The sequence below is a fragment of the Mus pahari genome, chromosome 2, assembly GCF_900095145.1.
Source record: "Mus pahari chromosome 2, PAHARI_EIJ_v1.1, whole genome shotgun sequence".
Classification (NCBI taxonomy): domain Eukaryota; kingdom Metazoa; phylum Chordata; class Mammalia; order Rodentia; family Muridae; genus Mus; species Mus pahari.
Genome location: NC_034591.1, coordinates 137179514 through 137187033, shown reverse-complemented (window position 1 = coordinate 137187033; position 7520 = coordinate 137179514).

Here is a 7520-nt window from a genome sequence, read left to right as displayed (position 1 = left end):
TGTGGGGGGGTGTCTGTGGGGGGGGGTGTCTGTGGGGGGGTGTCTCTGAGTCCCAAGAAAAGGATCATCCCAACAAGAAGATCTTTTTTACTAGATCAGTATGATTGTGAACTCACACCAAGACATCAGTAACAATAGCATTAAAAATGAAAAAATACAAAGGACTTACTTAATAACATCTTGGTTCAAACTACAGCAGCCTTTTTAGTTAATTTTTACATGCTAAAAGCAAGCACTTTTCAGGGACGATTTCTTAAACAGGATGGATAAAAGTTAATAAAAATACTTGATCCCTCATCATAAATTGTGAAGATTAACAGTGAAGGCCATCACTGCCAAACTTCTGGCTGTTTGTATCCAATGCCACTGTGAAATTAAATTATAGAACGGCAGCTATTCGTCTAGATGAGGAATCCGAGCACTGACATCCATCCGTCTTGGTGTCTGAGTGGAACAGAAGCTTCATCCGGGCACTAGAGAACATGAACAATAGGAGTCAATTTTGTGGTTGATCTGAAAAGGAGAAAATAGGAGTGTGTATCTCCCAAAGATGCAGAATAAAAGGAAGTTTTCTAAAGAGCAAGAGAGTCTAGAACACATGTAACCAAAATATTCGGTCTATAAACACTAAGTGAGAGCAGCCAAAGGGTGGAGAAGCACCCAATATAAGGGGGGAGGAGCAGCCAATGTAAGGAGAGGAGCAGCCAATGTAAGGGGGGAGGAGCAACTAATCAATATAAGAGGTCAGGAGCAGCTAGTATAAGGGGGCAGGCAATGTAAGAGGAAAGAGTGAACTGCCATGATGTCAACAGTGAGTTGTCAACTTGGCAGAATCTAGACTAACTCAAGAGATGGGGCCTCCAGACATCGCTGTGGGCTTCTTGACTACCATAGCTGAGGTTCTGATGTTAGAAGGCCCACCTGTTTTGGGCAGCACCATTCCTTACACAGTGTGAAAAGGCAGGAAGTAACCTGAACACTGGCCTGCATGCTTAGTTCACACTCACAGTCTATTGCAACTGTGGGTGTGATGTGCTTCACGGTCCTGTGGCTTTGACTTTCCCAACATGATGTACTCTAAACCTTGAGCCTCATCATTGCTCTCGGAAGGATGTTATCACAGCCACAGATAAGAATTTAAACCGTGTGTGGAGGAATCACTTCAGAGGGAGACTCTGAGGACATGATGAGCAGATGTGCTAAGATGTGTATCTCAATGGGGCATTATTCAGTTACATCCTGTCATATGCAATAAGTGATAAAAGTGCAGAAGAACGTGTTAAGTGAAACAAGCCAGACACAGAAAGGCAACTACTTCAGCTTCTGCTTCCTGGGTAGAAAGTAACACAAGTCAGTGGGAAGTATAATCATGATTACTTGAGCCTGGGAAACTGGAAAAGAAAAAAGGAACGTTGGAATTGATCTGCACACACTGTGTGCATGAGTGGAAATGATGATGATGACGATGGTGGTGGTGGTGGTGATGATGTGTATAAAGCAATTAATGTCCCCTGGTGGAGGGACATTCTCTACTCACATATCTCATCCCCTACCTACTCATAAGAAAGAAAAGTTTTTCAAAACCTATTTCACTTGGGATGGGGGAATTTGAAAAGAAACAGTGGATAAATGGGCATGGCAGTCAGTTGCGGGGTCACCAGAGCCTCGGTTCTGACTGAACCATGTGGTTCTGACCAGCCAAGCTGTCTGCTCCGGGCCTCAGCTGTCCTGACAGAAGTCTGAAGTCTGACACCTGTGCTATCAGCTTCACAGGATTTATGTGGACCAGGTTCCACAGCAGTGACCTTTAGCCTGCAAGCCTTATCACACTAGAGAAAATTAATCTTCATGTTTTACATCAATGGTTAAAAAGAGATTATTTGTATCTTCTGTGGATTTTGCCAAAGGGGCCGTGTCCAAAAATACTCCCAGCAAAACAAAATGAGTTTCCTTACCTGAATAGACCATCTCTCCCGGGAAAGGGAGCACATGATGTGGATGGATTTTGTACGGCTTTGAAGAACTTAACAAGTGTTTACAGTTAGAAATATGAGGTAGGATAACTGAAAGTAGGAAAATAAGAGAGGCAGCTCATGGAACAGACAGTACGGGTACAGAACACAGAAGAGGCACATGGCAATGACAATATAGGGGGGATATTTGCGAGTTGAGAAAAAAAAAAAGATTAGGAAACAGATAGGCCCTAATCAAAATTAGTAAGAAGAAAACACTTCCCCCTCACATTGCAAAAGTACTTACAGGAAATAGAAAGTTCTGCGATTGTACTTGGTATGTACTAGCTCACGTTGCCTAAGCCAAGAGAACATGGGAAACACATCTTCTGTCCCTCGGGATAGTGAGGACATCTCGGCTGTTTACACATTAACCACCTTCAAAACAAGAAAGGTAAGTTGTCAACACAGGTACACTCACCAAGTCAGAGAGCTGCAGGCCTGGAGCCAGGAATTAGGGGCAGATCATGTGCACAGTGAGGCTCTTGGGACTAAAAATGAGGGGCAGCGCATGTGCACTACAGTGAGGGTCTTAGGACTACAGGAATAAGGGGAAGCGCATATGCACAGTGAGGCTCTCAGGACTACAGGTACAAGGGGCAGCACATGTACACTACAGTGAGGGTCTCAGGACTAACTACATCTTGTTAGTGAGGGGAGCGCATGCGCACAGTGAGGCTCTCGGGACTACAGGAACAAGGGGCAGTGCATGTGCACAGTGAGGCTCTCAGGACTACAGGTACAAGGGGCAGTGCATGTACACTACAGTGAAGGTCTCAGGACTAACTATATCTTGTTACTGCAATCTCATCATCTCCCCTAACTTTCAGTGAAAACTCAGCAGTGGAGATAAAAGCAGACTGACTCCCAGGTGTTCTCTGTTCTAACAATGTCCTTGTCGTAGACTCCTCAAGTTATCAGGCGTTTAACATGTTTTGTCTTCTCATTTAAATTCCATTTGCTCCCTTAGGTTTCCAAAGACAACAGGCACCCACACTACCCATGGTGGTAGACCCTACATTGAGATATGGAGGAATCGGTGCCTAGATTAAACCAATTTACTAGAACCAATAAAATTCCACCTTGGTCTCCACTCACTGTGCACATTCTTTGAAGTCTTACAAATTTGTCTTGTTTTGTTATACTTATTTAGTTTAGTATTGTTTTATGTGGACGTATGTTGAGCCTGCATGTATTTCTCTGCACCACATGCATTCACAGTACCTGCAAAGGTCAAGGGAGGGCATCAGATCCCCTGGAACGTGGCTGTGAGTTGTTACATAGGAGCTGGAAATCAAACTCAGGCCCCTTGGAAGAGCTGTGATGCTCTTAACCACAGAGCCATATCTCCAGTCCCTGAAGACATCCTTTAATTGATGTGTCTATATGATGTTTTTTTCAAAGTACAGTCTTGTAAAATATCTTAAGCACGTTTTCATGTCATCTATTCAGAAATATAATCTCTTGCCAGCACTATGAAAGACAAGACCATGTTCCTGTAAGTCAACTTTTAAAATGTCACCAGTTTATGGAGGGGACACAGCACACTTTTGAAATCTGTAGTCTCTGAGCTGCTTGGCATCATTGTCACTTCTAGGTGTCATGTCTGTCACTCATGGCTTACCTCTGCTTAGCACAGTGGTTCTCAACCTATGGGTCACAATCCCTTTGGGGGTCGCATGTCAGATATTTACATAACAATTCATAACAGTAGCAAAAATACAGTTGTGAACTAGCAACAAAATAGTTTTTGTTGGGAATCACCACAACATAAGAAACTGTATTAAAGGGTCATAGCATTAAGAAGGTTGAGGGTCTCTGGCTTAGAAGTTTTGTTTTCCGATTAGGAGGTCTTTCTGCATGCCAAAGTATAAAAGTATTCTCCTGTCTCTTCAATATTTGTATTTAAATTTTATCTGTAACATCTGCTGTTTGTTTCTGAATATAAAACCATGCTGCAGACATCTCTGGAGTGTAATTTTCTTTTGTCAAACAAGAACAAAATGCATGTGCACATGTGTGCACCCACAGACACCTATGTGTGCATATGCTGTTCACAGGCTGCTGCATGGCTGTTACATGCAGACAGTTTGTTCACAGCAGCTCTAATGCTCATGGTGTCAGAAGTGTGGTTAACAGGGAGCCTGAAACAGGAGTGAGGTTTTAAGGGAGAAGGAAGAGGAGAAGAAGGATGTGTTAAGGTGAGGCTGTCAATAATAAATGGCATAATCCATATAATTCATGCGATTTCAAGGAAAGTTATAATTAAGTGTGTTCATAAAACCTGAAATGACTTGATGCCATTTGGAGGCAAATTACAAGTAATTTATAAAGTGAAGGAACAGGAAGCATATGTCATGTATCATACTCTGAGTATTTTGACTGCGATAACAATTCTATTAGTTGGTTAAGCACCACAGTTTCTTTTCTCAGATTAATGTGTTTTAATTTTTGTTACAAAGCAAACATGTTCATTTTCCTCTGGGAAAATAATTTAAATATTTCTTGTTGACATAAGCTTTTTAAACTCCCCATGTAGCCTGGTAAAGCATTTTTCTTCCATTAAGCATATGCTTAATACAGTGACATTTTCTAGATCTTGAGTTTTTCTTGTTTATGAACAATGGAGTGAAGATGCTTCATAGATATTTTACACTTAAAATAAGTAACAATTTCTTCTAGGTGTAATTCAATGGCATCTTTAAAAAAATAAAAAGAACTGCAAGATGGATCTCACACTCTACCAAATAAAAGAATGTTGCTAAAGAACATTGATAAAGGGTACTACTAATGGATGGTGCAAAAGAAAGCTTCTAAGAATGCTGCTGGAGGGTACTTCTAAAGGATGCTGTGAATGGGTGCTTCAAATGGATAATGCTAGAGGGTGTTCTGAAAGGATGGTGCTGGAGGATCCTGCTAAAGGATGCTGCCAGAGTGTGCTACCAGTGTTGCTAGGATTGTGTCAATATGACAACAATGGCAGCTTTGGAGGTTTACATCAGGCAAAGATGGAATACTGAAAACATAACAACGAGAAGCAATGAAATGCACTTTGATGCATTCAATGTGTTTAAACTCATGAAACTCTAACTACTAAGCCATCTCTCTCTCCGGACCACCTTAATTTAACTGAAAATATATCTAATTATTTTTAACTGATCTTATATGTTCACACACACATGTCTAAAACATCACTCAAAAATGTGTATACAATGTAAAATGGCTTCAACATGACATTTTCACTGTGTGTGTGTGTGTGAGTGCTCGTGCGCACACTTGCATGTGTGTATGCATGTGATATGCCAGTGCATGTGTAGAGGTCAAGGGACAAGCTGTAAGAGTCAGTTCTTTTCTACCACCATGTGGGTGCCAGGATCAGGTGCAGTGGAAGTGCCTTTATTCTCTGAGCCTTTTCACTGGCCCTGGCCCCAGAAGTATTTTCAGGGTCAACTTTTCTATTAGTCTGTCTAAGACTTTTGACTTTGTTTTTATATAAATATACAGATAACCTTTCTCATGTTTGTATTTTATCAGTTCATTCACTACTAACATAGATGGAAATTATAACAATATGGTTGGTATAAGAGTTAGAAACAAGCACAATAATTTAGAGGGAGGCTGGGCTTTTCGTGAGAGTAACTATTCAGGAACAAAGACTGTTCTCTTACTTAATGAGTACTTTGAGTTTAGACTACTTAAGTGCTTACTGTATTTTATTTAAGTATTATGCAAACTATGGTGTTTTCCTGAGGCCTTATTTGAGGGCAGTAACAACTTTAGATTTGATATTTAATAGAGAATGTAACCTGTGTAGCAGCCCCGTGGGACAGGGCATTCTGAGAAGGATATTCGAGTCTCTCTTTGGGTTCCTCTATGGCTCCTACTTTTTGAACTGAGTGGTAGTCCTGGTACAGGCTTCTTAATTTTTGCAGACAAATGTGTAACTTATCAGTAGCCATCTGACTTCCAAGCATGGATTTATCCCACACAGCAATTCAGATCCCTCATGGGAGCTCCCACATAAAGCCTGATTCAAAGGAAAGGTGGTTGTTAAAGTGCCCAGTGCCTCAAATGTGGGATTCCTGTCAGTACCAGCACCCTCTGCCTTCATGGCTCCAACACAGAATGCAATGCAGCCCTGTATTTTGTCTATCAATTGATAGATCCTTGAAACCTGTCTGCATGGATGTTTTGATTTCTGCTCCAAGGCGGAGCTAATTTGCTCTGCCCATTTGCACAGTCATTCCCAGTCATCCACATGTCATGCTGGACAAGAGCATCAGGCGTTTGAAAGATCAGAGTAAGTCATTTGGGAAAACAACGAGTGCAAGTAGAGAGCAGCAGGCTCTGGAGTAAAAACAGTGTCCGTGGATGGCAGCGCTGGGACACTGTCAGGACCCAGTGTGGGCACAGTAAGCACTGGGGCACTGTCAGGAAGCAAGTGTGGGCACAGTAAGCACTGGGGCACTGTCAGGAAGCCAGTGTGGGCACAGTAAGCTCTGGGGCACTGTCAGGAAGCAAGTGTGGGCACAGTAAGCACTGGGGCACTGTCAGGAAGCCAGTGTGGGCACAGTAAGCTCTGGGCACTGTCAGAAAACCACTGTGGGCACAGTAAGCTCTGAGCACTGTCAGGAAGACAATGTGAGCATGGAAAGCTCTGGGCACTGTCAGGAAGCCAGTGTGGGCACAGTAAGTACTGGGCAGTGTTAGGAGGCCACTGTGGGCACTCTAAACTCCTGCCCTCAGCCCCTTCTTCTCATCTCCCTTTTTCTTTATAGAATATGCTACTCATTTTCATCAATGCCATCTTTGCAAAAAAGTTAGAAAGTGGCTAATTCTACTTAGAAGAAATGAGAGGAATGCAAACATTTTTAGTTTTCAAATATTTAGTAGATTTAAAACTGTCATTCTTAAGCTAATATACAGAAAATGGTATGATATGAGTTGCCTCAAGTATTGCCTGTCTCTAGATAACACTTCTATATTGTTTGTACAGATCTCTCTCTCTCTCTCTCTCTCTCTCTCTCTCTCTCTCTCTCTCTCTCTCTCTCTCTCTCTCTCTCTCTCTCTCTCTCTCTCTCTCTCTCTCTCTCTCTCTCTCTCTCGCTCGCTCGCTTGCTCGCTTGCTCGCTCTTCATATAGATTTTAAGCACAGGGTTCAGTGATGTTGCCTATATTTACATTGGTGTGAGACAGATTTAATTCTTTTTTTTCCATGTTTTTTTCCATAATATTTGTAAGCATCAATTTCATTGTTGGTGAGTAGCACATTTAAGAGTTAAATACATTTAAATGTGGAGAGGTTTCTGCATAACAGCAGCATAGATAATCAGATAGCCTTCCAAATTTAGAAACCAGCCAACAGGTGTCTGTCTAAATATTTAAAATACAGTTCTTCTTTAGTCAACCTTTGATCACTGCAGCTAGAGGGCCCAAATTTAATTCTAGTCACTTCAATTTGAAACTTTATATTATGATAACTGTTCCTAGAAGTTTCTTTCAACTGGA